The following is a 12,160-nucleotide window of genomic DNA, read 5'->3' as shown; positions in this document are numbered from 1 at the left end:
CATCAAACACACCTGCCAGAGAACTGGCAGGAGAGAAGAGTTACCCACTTCACTCCAAACCCTCTTTTTCTCAGTTCTGGTTAAAGGGTGAGTTTCAATGCACCTTTATCAGCCTTTCAAAAAAGCACCAACTGGCATGACTGAGGCTGCTTTTTTTGGTTCCACGTTTGGATCACAGTGGTTTGATTTACTTTTTCTTCTTGAGTAAGTGTGAATATTTAAGATGAGAGTCTTAAAATATAACCAGGAGTTCACAGTTCTGCAATTCCAAAGTCTCTACTACTATTAGACCCTTGAGGATTAAAGGAGACTTTGCCATCAGTTCAACACAACAGGAGCATTGCCATTTTTTATGACACTGGGGCACGTACAGTAAGTGAGCAGGGAGCAAATAATTGCCTTTCTAGTGCCAATGAGCTTATTGTGCGCGTGGCTGGAGCAGATTGACTTGAGCTAAGAGGAGCAGAAAGGATGCGGGCATTCTGGCTTCTCCACAGCGCCCAAGGCAAACCACAGAGCACTGAATTTCCAGGTTTTCTGAAGTTGGCAGTATTTGCTTCTTAAAATGCTCTGCATAGCTAGTATTTATTTACTGTTGAAAATTCTTGATTGTTCGGATATGTATCATGCAGTAGAAAAAATGTACGTGTATATAAAATATTTTTCTTCACATTTCTTATCCAGTTGAGGAAGGAAGATTGTAACCACTCAATGCCTTCAACTTCACCTCTTAGAATCATTTCTATGTTAATGCGTTATTATGTGATAGACTTTGAGCAAGGGTCAAGTAGCTCTTAAAAGTAGGAACATTGTGCCATATTGTGAAAGTTAATGGAAACACATTTAAAGTATATCGAAAAGAACAAAGTTGGATTAAGAATACCTTTAAGTATTCCCCAAATTCATTTTTATGTTGATTCAGGTCTTACAGGAAAAAAAGATAAAATATTTCAGATGGACCTTTGGGTTTTTTTTAAAGTATTATACAGAAAAGACCAATATGATTAACATTCTAGTTTAAAATCTTTTGCAGGTAACCCCCTTATCCCTTTTCCATCTTCATGTGTTGCTCTCCAACCCATTCCTAATTTTTATGCTTAAGTATTCAAGAGCTGGATGAAACAACTCCAGAGAAAACACAGCAGTAAGCACCGTTGGTGTTTGAATCAAATGACTGTTAGGAACAACCACTTCCACAGTTAAGAAATATTTGTCTCCAGGTATATGCTGAGCCTAGCAAAGGAATAAGAGGAAGGCAGGTTGTCCTTATGCTTTCGTGATTTTCTGACTGAAACCTCAGTATCTGCAACTGTTACATAGGTTGTGCTAACAGAGAATAACTGTTTAGAAACATCCTTCTTAGGCCCTCTTAGATGAGATGACAAAAGGAAGGAAGAAACCTGCGCCAATGCTCTACCAGCAGTGCTAGTTTTCATCATCCATTTGCCCTTATTTTTGCTTTCTCTCATGTCACCATATGTATGAAGCCACTTCTACAAATTTACTTGCAGAACCACTACGCTGTCCTCTTCAAACCTCTCCTTCACTCTCCTGCTATAATTGCCAAATACAAGTGGATAAATAGAGAACACAGTTTTGTAATATACTTTTTTTACTCATATTTCTGTTTTATCAGGAAAATATAATTCAAAACCTGGTCCAGATCTTGACAATGCCTTTTCTCTCTCCCTTCTAAATGCTAATTATGCTCATATAATTTCTCTTGATCAAAATAGCTCCCTTGCTTTAAGCTTAATCCTTTCTTATCCCTATTGTCTCCTTTCTTTCCAGCTTTCCTGGTACTTTCTCTTCTTGTTAACTCTTCTTTCTCCATTCTCTGTATATCTGCACCAACCCTTCAACTAACTAGTTCCAAGTCTGAATGATGCATCTCTGTTCCTCCTTCCTTGCCATTCCCCAACTTTCCAGTTCCTGACTTTATTACCTCTGTGCCTACCCCCACCAGTTTCTACCCCTCGCTCTTTTCCTCCTCCTCCTCCTGTCTCTGGAGCACCTCTTCTCTCTTGGAACCTCTTCCTTCTCTGATGTGCTATTTCCTTCTCACTCACTTGGATGATCTGCTTCTCTTTCTCCTCCCATCCTCCTCTCTTTGTCATCCTCTTGGCTGTCAGTATCTCCTTTCTCGTGCGTTCTTCCCTTCATTAACTCTTTTGAGGGGCTCTTGGAGGACTTTTCAGCTGCTCAGGTCTCAGCGGTCGCATCCTGAATTCAGTGGAATACACTTCTACTCTGCTGTCATTTCTCTCCTTATCTCTCCACCAGTACTCTACTTCCCAAACGCTATCATGCAATCATCACCTTTTTCAAAACTTACAGAATTTCCAAGTTTGACTGTCAGCTGTCTGTCAGCTTTTCTACATCCATGTTTTTCCACAGACAAATACACACTATCCTTCAGAGCATGCTGTTCACATATATTTCATTCCTGGTGCACTTCCACCTCTCGTGATTCATATCCACTGTGGGCAGAAGTATCTATGGCGACTAAACTCCTATCATGACAAGCATGATGGCCAGCATCTGGAAGCAGGCCCATATCTGACTGAGGGAGGTCAGGGATCCCACATCCCTTTTTTCAGCACAGATTCCAGGTGTTTTGACACTTTGGGGAAACAGAGAGCTCATCCTGAAAAGCTGTGACCGCTTGACAGGTGACTCAGATTTACTCCTAAAATCAACATTACACTTCATTCCCTTCTGCTCTTTCAGACTGGATCAGATGGGAACTCAATATGAAGGAAGTAATGCCCACAAGTCTAGCTTAGTGAAAACGTTCTGTCTGAAAATGGACTTCACGGCAATGCTCTAGGAGCACATGAAGTCATTACTAGGCATCTGCTCTGCAGCTCTCAGACATGGAAACAGTTCAGTAAGAAACCAGAGGGACTGCTGAGCTCGGACTAACCTCTGCCCTGTCCTCAGTGTTCACCACTAGCTACCTGCTAACAGCAGCATAATACCTGAGAAGACCATTTTCAACCATGTGTTGAAAAACATCCGGAAAAAAAAAAAAAAGGAAGAAAAATAAAAAATAATAACAACCCATCTGTGAACGATCCTAGGAATATTGCTTCCTACTTGGTGGTGTTCAGGCTTTTCACTGCCCGAGATCTGATCTTGCTACTTGAACAACGCAAAAAAAGACGCACTTGGTGTGGGTTGCCAGGTTCAAGCATGCAGCTGATTCGGGATGCCTCCTGTCCCACTTCCTTTCTCTCCAAATAAAAAAAAAATGAACAGGGACAGTAAGGAATAACCCATGAGCAGGCCATGTTCTGAGCACAAGGTGAATCAAGGCTGAAAACATTGCTCTTGCAGAAACCAGGAATTGTATTTCCTAAGGGTTATGTACAGGGAGACAAGGGTGCTGGGTCCCCAGTACCTCCCGCTCAACCAGCCTGAGTATATGCCCCAGGTAAATCTAATAATAATCTTGGAATGGAGTTAGCCCAGGGCGCAATGATAATCATTCTAATGCCCTCAATATGCAGTTCAAAACAGAGGAATTTATCTAAATAATGTACTTGCTAGACTTGGTTGTATCTATAATGGCCATGACATTAGCAGGTCAACATCAAACACAGAATAGTAAAGCGAGCTCAGGTACAAAAGAATATAGATGAACCTGAAAATTTCTCTGCTGCTCTGCTCATCTATTACACATTGTGTCTGATAGCAGATTAAGAATAATGACAAATCATATTCAATAAACTCAAAATGTGAAACACTGGAACTATTCTGCATTCTTGCTGATAATTATAACTGATCTCAAATATCAGATTGTTACCAATCTTCATATAATGAGACAGCAGCTCATTAATGAAGAAAAATTGAGATTTTGTTTGCATTGTACTGAATTATAATTACCCGGAAGTAAATATTCTATTGTTATACATTCAGAAGCAAACATAATTGTGATGCAAAGTCAACATCCTAAACCCCATTTCTTACCTCACACCCTTTTAGCTAAAATGTCACATCTACCTTTTTGAATCAGAGGTACATTTAATTGTCAAATAGAAGCATTAGCATCCAAGTGAATTTCATCATCTGAGATCATTCTGTGATCCGTACCTAATTATTATTTTCAAGAGAGAACAACACTTCATTTTATGATTTTCACAAGTTGGATATCCAACATTTACATTCAGTGCAACTAAACTTTATTAATTTTAAATCAGAATAATATTAGGAAGTGAAGATCCTGCTGAGTTTAACGATATAAATAGGATATAATGCTTATATAAAGGAAGTATGAACATAGATCCATTCATGATGGAAGCCCTCATTTCTAAATATCCACACACCTTTTGTAATGGAGAGGGAAGAAATATTTTCATTTCTTTAAAACCAACAAAAAACTCCCACAATATTAAGTGATATGCAAGACTTTTCTTTGCAAAGCAACATGTTAGAGTTCAGCTGGTTTTGCCTAGGGACATTTATTTATACTGGGGAAATAAACTATTTTGGTAACTCAGAAAAAAAATGTAACAACCTCTCCACCCAAATTCACTTTTAGGTTAAGATGAGTAATGAAAAATTGCAATCAGGAAGTGGATTTTCAGGTTGATAAGCACTAAAGTAATACACTTCAACAAAGATCTATATGTAATTTTGACTATAGCAGAACTTACATTGTGTCATGTGTTATTTTAAGCTGTCAAACTTGATTATGACAATCTGATTTTTTTTCTATGAAGTGCCACGTTCCCATTCTAGAATACGACATGACAAAGGCAGGTTTTTCCGCCTGTCCCCTTCCCCCTGGGAACTGCCTTTGTCATAGTGGCACCCATGAGCACACTTTAAACAGAGAGCTTCTTTCTTACACACCTGGGTAAGTACCTCTGCGATAGCTGCCGTCATTACAGGTAGCTAACTTTTATTCAGCGTAAAAAAAGGAAAGAAGCCTTTTCTTTCCCTTGCAAGAGCAATCAACCTTGCCCAGTGATGATATGCTGCCTTACTGGCTCCACCAAAAACTCTGGCTGTTTTGACTGCATGATTTATATTACCTATTGCCAGTTAACTTGCTCATAGCTTTGCTGTTCATTACCTGGAACCCATCAAATTTTCTTCCACAGTGCTGTTTTATGGACCACTCGGTTTCACAAATCAAAGACAGTCATAGTGAAGAATGAAAGTTGACTTTTTCCCCCCTAGAGAATAACAAGTTCTCTTTGGGAGGATTCAAAACTTCTGTCTTCGCAACGTAAGAAACTGGTGATCAAAACAAACAGAAACAGTATCCCGCAAAGTAAAATGAGATCAAAACCAGGACACAAATAGCTTATCATGGCCAGAAAAGAGTAAGTCATTGTGAGCCTTGGGGGGGGCGGATGGGTATATGTATGTATCCCCTGAGACCTGACCAAGACTCACACGTTGACTCCTCTGCTTTGTTTAAGGACCAGCTGAAAGTCTGTAGAAGTTGACCCCCCTCCCTTCTTTTGCCAGTGTCTGTCTGTACTATTTTTTAGGTCCTAACATGCAACAGGAACTGGTTTATGAAATCTGAACATGCAAACAACTTAGCACTCTCCCCATTCCTCACTGCCATCCCCTCCAAAAGAAAAGAAAACAAACGCCTAAGAAATCCTTCGTGTTTGCAAAGAAATGCAGTATCCCTGTGCAGGGATCTTGAAACAATCCTTTCATGACCATTAACTTTCAATCTACATCTTTTTATTTGGTCCAAAAATAACAGCTGTGAATCTAAGACACAGCATAAAAACTATCATAGCAATACTACTACTAATAATAATGAGGACAGAGGTCTTTTTAAGCCACGAACAAATGTTGATTACCCTCTAAAATTAACTTTTGAAGAATGAGAGCATTTTGTAATACTTATGTTCATTGTTAACTTCCTCTGTTCAGCTTTCTGGATGCTATTTATAGAAGGCAAAAATGCGTCACTATTTTGTCTTGGGATAAGCCCTCGGGTACAATTATATGTAATCATATAAGCTGGCACAGATAGGAACTTGGGAGCAGGTGGGTTTTGGGATACGACGACAGCAACATCCACCGAGCAACAGTGAAATTTCTCTTCTGGGATTCCATATAACATGAGAAAGAAATATGCTTAAGAACAGGAAAGGCAGAGACAGTCCTGATAAAACAGTGCCCCTCCAAGAGGAAGGGTCCCTGATAACCCTCTCTCTCTCGGACTTGAGAAAGGACCACGAGTGGCTCTGTGGCTGCTGAAGATTTGCTAAGACAGCATTTTAACTCGGAAATTTGTATTTCCCTACAGCCACTAAATGCTCACTCTTTTGAGAAAAGCTATATGGCCTAGAGAAAATTAATGCCTCTTGCTGAAAATTTCCCATAGATTATCTCTGTTTCAGAGCTCATTTAAGCTTTGCCTCCCAGGAGGCCATGAGATAAGCAAGTGTGTCTCAGCTTTTAGGACCACCTTCAGCATCAAATCAGCCTGGGACCTTAGGACAGGGATAAGCAGTGGCCAGGACGGGCTGGGTGGAGGTTTTCAGGAAGGCTTAAAACAAGGCTAGATCATGGGGAAAATCTCATTTTTACAAACGCCTGACAAATCAATGTCACAAACGTTGATACAGAGTCCAGATTCCAAGATACATTCTACCCTGAAATATTAATAGAAATAAGAAGGTTTTCTGATTTATAATTATTGCTGCTTTCTTGAAAAGTTGCAGCTTTCAAGACCTTGCAAACACTGGTGCAGATAAAAAGGAGACATAAACTATGTAGCTATTTATGCCACCTATTTCCTTACAAAACTAATAAATTCTGTGTACCTTGAGCAAAGAGCCAAAAAAAAGCACACAGACACTTCTGCGTGCAGAAACCCTGAATACACTGCCTTTTTCTTCATCTCTCTGGCCACAACCTAACTCTGCCACAGGTGGCCCCATCACTTTTGACCTTTACTTTTTAGGGCAGCACCCTTTGTACCAGTCCTACCTCTCAGTCTAGAATTTCACAGCTCTTCTAATACCCTGCACCAGCCCAGTGTAGACCCAACCATCACCTGATGCAATCTTAGGGCCTGTTACAATTAACAATAGCTCTAAAGGAGATGCTCCTAATTCTTTAGTTACTTAGCACAAAGATAACATCTACTTTTCTTAAATCTGAATAGTGTTTTAGAAGAATTTGGAGGTATATAGTACCTTGTGGTTTTGGAGACCAGTTAATAAGGATCAGCAGACTGATTCAGCAGGCTGGAAGGGAAGTGCAGAATTTAAAGTTAATTTTCCTCAATTCTCTTCCTATACAAACCAGCAAGCATTAATATCCCACACAGACTCAGAGATTACAGACACTAGCAGGGCAGATTTCTTCGTTTGCTTTTATGTTCAATATAAAAGGCTTTAGAAGCTCCAGCACTGATTCTAAAACATGCTGAAAAACAGCCATGTACATGGTACAGATTACTGAAGAGTTCCTTGTGCAAAGAAATTTTATCTGCATTTTACAGTATGTTTCCTTTGCACAATACAATCCTGAAATTGCTGCAGGACGTCACACCCATAAAAACATTTCACATGGACCTTCAGCACCAACTCATTTGCTAATGTCTCCTGTTAACTGATCCAAGCCTGGCCTCAATCTTCTTTTAATGAAAGAGAAGGAAGAGGATACTTTAAGAGCTATTATTAGCTCTTAGTACCTGTCTGCAGAAAACAAAAAACAGAGCCTTTAATTCCCCAGGCTTTCTTACAGACCCAATGAGACACTTTTCAAGAAAATTAGCATATATTTAAAAAGTCATAATGCCTGAAAAACAATGTGGTGACAGTGATTCCTTCACTTCAGTATCTGCATTGGGGAAGAGCCTCAGATGAACACACACACACACACACACAAGCAATTATTTAACATTTACGCTTAGAAAACAAAACTTTAACTCCTGTAACTTCATCTGAGGCTTTGGGACAGCTGCCTGGTTTTTGCTACTTCAGGTTTTTTGCACCAGTTTAAAAATCTATATGCACCCCGAGCACCTTTTTGTTGTTGTCCATAATCTCCACATGATGCAATTAATGCTCTTATCTTACTACAGGCTAAAACGTTGCATTCCCTTCCAGAGTTAAGAATTTCACAGCCATCAATTCCTGCAGGGTGGACCAGACAGTAAATTCTGTTGGCTGACACACTGTTGTACTCAGCAGAGTATTGGTTCTGGAGCACAGGATAGGTTTCAGGCAGTTTATCACAGATGAGTAAAGAAGCCAAAGGGAGGGAGCGGACCAAGGACCTTTACTTGTCCTGCAGCAGAAAACCACCAGCAGAATGAATGCTGCAAATGCTCAGAAATTAAGAAAATCTGCTTCCGTTTCTGAAAATGAACACTGATTTCCTTACGTCTGTATTTTTGCAAATATCCAAGGAATCCGATTTTTTTTAGTAATTAGTGAAAATAAGCTTTTAGGTCTAACACTTGCTAAAAGATGGCCTAAAATATTTGATGGCTGTGAAAAGCGGTAACATATGTGACTGATTCCCTAACTGGATAACTTGATAATTAACTATTACAGGGTAATTGATATATACGTAAATGGATTACACGCTTAAAGTTCAGACTGTGTTGGTCAGATAAACTAGCTACATGCACTTCAGGTACAGCACAGACTGTGATTTCAGCTTGATTTTACTCTCATATTCATTATGCAACCTGAATAATTTAGAGAAAGAGTGATTCACAGCTAAATTCACAAAGAATTTTGAAATATGTAGGAATGCATGTATTTTAAGATTGAAAAAGATCTAGAGAGAAGAAAAAACCTGCAACATTTTTGTGCAATTTTAATTTAGGTTTACTTTTCCCGACTTCATTCACACTAAGTTACTAACCCCCTACTTTTATAATTGCCTAATTAAATAAAGGCAAATGAGAAAATAAGAATTTTTCCACAAGCAACCCTTTAGTCTCAAAAGAGAGCATTATTTTTAAATAAAAACAACCCACCAAGTTTTCTAAACATATTAATACCTACTGCTTGTAGTTTACACTGTGAATTATAAACAGCAACAATTTTCACCTAGCTGTCTCTTAGTAAAACACTAATTAAAACCAGAATCTGGAACAGGGCTAGCTGTATCTTACTGTCTCAGAGTTTTCAATGTCTTTTACATTACTGAAAGCTGCTGAGGGGAAAAGATTGCTACTGTTTTCCCCGAAATAATTTCTAAATCATCCCCCATACCCCCCAAAAAGGAAGATTTATGTAAGAACAAATATAAAAACCTTACTTTACCCAAGTTGTCTAAACTTTTCTCATTTCCCTATCAAATTCATATAGGCAGCAATACAAAGATATGTCCTATGATTTTTGTGTCATATTTGTTCTCTACACTCCCTTCCTGACATAGCCCTGTGTACGCATTCATGCATGTTTCTCAACACAGTTTAAATGCTAAGTGTTAATTGTTATCTATAATAAATTACAAATGTATTTATAATACAAGAAACTTTTTTCTCACTTTTTACTAAAGCAATTACAGTCCTTTTTGCTGTAGTGCTTTTAGTAATATTAACTCAGTATTTTCATTAGTAAACTTGTTTACCTATGATAGTTAGAAGTACCACAACCTGCATGGTAGGTAAATTGACTTAATTGCCTTGGATATTTAATAGCATCTGTTTATGTTTATTGGTACTGAAAGTGTTTTTGTAGCTGAAGTTGCTTTACAAATAATTAAAAATGCAAAAACTTGGAACAATACAAGATAAACTACAAAAATGTGTTTGGTACACACATTTCTCTTGATGACAGATAAAGTTGTCTTTTGAAGCAAGTCTCCATCTACCCACTGATTTGCAAAGAACTTTTCCCTCTGATATCTGGGAAAAATAATAAATTTCTAAGTGTGGCAACAAAATTGCCACATCAGGTTTAGTTTGTGGAAGAAACACTTCCATGATTTAAGAAATATGGCAAAATACCATTTCTGTAGCCCTTCCCATTTAAGGCAATTTAACTTTTACTTGATTATCTCAATGAATTGCCAGAAAAAGTAGTCCTCTTTGTTATATTTCTCTAATCCACTTCTCTCATTTTAAGGAAAGGCAGCTTTGAAATTCACCCAGAAAGCACCAAGCCACCACAGAAAATCAGAGTGCCAGCATCCAGCTCCAAACATCAAACTCCCTTTCACAATGTGAAGGATTAGTTCTATATCTAAGCAAACTCAATCCAAAGTGGGTCTCTAATAAAATATGCTGCACTATACTGGTGTTGAGCTGATGCAGGTGAGGTCTCTGGAAAGGCAGGTTTGAAACACAACTAAACAAACAAACAAGGGGAAAAAAGGGAAATCCCTGCAGAGCATAGCCAAACTTCCAGCCAGACAACTGTCCACATTGCCTTACCAGAAAGCTGCCTTATAAATATTAACATTTCCTCACTTCTGGAGGAAGTTCTTCAAGCTCCATGGTTCTTCAACAACAACGAAGAAAATCTGAACGCCTACTAGGTTGTCTCCATTCACACTACATGCTTAATGCGGGTGTTGGAGGGTTTTTAACATGGACTGTTCTATGTGAACTCACCTGCACTTTAGTTTCTCAGTTTTACACTTCTAGACACGGAAAAGAATTTCTACTTCTATGCTATCTTTAATATCTACATTCACTGCCAATAATTTTCTCCTTTTTTCACAATCCAAAAAAGGTAGGAGATTGAAATACTGTACGCTGGGATGAAAATACCGAAAGAGCATTTTATTAATTCCTGCTTCTACCTCCCTATCAAGCTTGCTGAGACAGTACCAGTTGCATGTTCAGTCCTTGAGAAAAAAAAAAAAGACGATAAAAAGCTTTTCTTTTTTTTTCTATTTTACTATATTGGAGAGTAAACACTAAAGATCAATTTACTGCACCCTATGTGTTATTTTTCCCTGAACAAAGGTAACAAAAGCAAGTGTGTAACTAACACGATTGTTACTGATTTAGGGGGAAATGTTACTGATTTATTATTGATTTGTTATTATTAGAATTAATCATATTTAATTTTAATAGGAATATAGAATTATATATTTTTATGGCATTTCATATATTTAACCAACAACCAACAGCTGCTGTGAAATCCTCTGTATAACCCTGTACCAAGGCCGGAGGAATTGGCCAAAATCATTTAGTAGGAATATTTAGGATTTAAATAACAAGTAATAAAATATATATATCTTAAACAAGTTTGAGATTTAAGGTGATTTTGAGTAGATTATAACAACAGTATAGTCATAAGAAATTTAGGAACATACAAGATGTGCTGTGCACAATAATAAAAGAATAAGTATTGTTTAAAATTAGTTAACCATAGAAACTTTGACTGATTTGTTAGCTTTGTAGTGTTTTGTTTTAGGAGACTGAGAGAGAGATCGTTATGGACCTTAGTTCTGTTACATGAAACCCCACTTTGGTCAACATTACAGGTAGTGGAACCAGGTGAAATCAGCCAATGAGTGTCTTAGTATAAGAATATTAATAAAGTGACGTGATTGAGGACCAATCATTGAAAAGGTTAAATTTGGGAATTAACATTGAATGTATTTTATGTAATCAAATATATGATGGCGAAAGTTGTACTGCGCAGAATCACCTAAGAGGTCAACTATCGGACAAAGTGAGGAAGACTGTGGAAGACCACCAGAGGGCTATAGAAGACCACCAGAGACCTTCAATGCGCATGAGTAAAGGACATTAACATATGTTAATAACTTCCCAGAAATCTAATGAATATGTATAACATTTCTTGGAAATCTAATGAATATGAATGAATAAGTTTAATATAAGGTGTATGATTTTGGTGTTTGGGGTGTGCGTGGTTCGTGAGAGGACTCACCCGCGCACCCGGCCGTCAATAAAGAAGTGTCTGCTTATCTACACTAAATTGGTGTTGATAAGTTCTTTATTCCGAGTTTTTCGGCAACAGTTTCTGGCGACCCAGATGGGACCTCGCTGAGAGAGACCGGAGGAGTCGGGGACCTGATCGGTTCCAGCCGGCACCGAGGATTTCTCGGGGATACCCATCGATCCCCGATCCATAAGGCTCTTTGCGACGTCCCCTGGATTTTGGTAAGACACTTCTTTTCTTTTTATATTAAGGATAGTGGGTTAGAGTCCCACTAAAGTGGGTTAGAGTCCCACTAA

The 12,160-nt window shown here is 38.3% G+C and overlaps 1 protein-coding gene across 8 annotated transcripts in view; it reads right to left on the bottom strand.

Annotated features, from left to right (window-relative positions):
• Nucleotides 1-12,160, bottom strand: part of PCDH15 (protocadherin related 15) — an 858,619-nt gene that overhangs the window by 454,721 nt on the left and 391,738 nt on the right. The gene's annotated exons all lie outside the window — the stretch shown is intronic.

The sequence above is a fragment of the Accipiter gentilis genome, chromosome 9 (genome assembly GCF_929443795.1).
Source record: "Accipiter gentilis chromosome 9, bAccGen1.1, whole genome shotgun sequence".
In the NCBI taxonomy this organism is placed as follows: Eukaryota; Metazoa; Chordata; class Aves; order Accipitriformes; family Accipitridae; genus Astur; species Astur gentilis.
The sequence above is the reverse complement of the archived record's forward strand: the minus strand, read 5'-3'. Positions and strand labels throughout refer to the sequence as shown.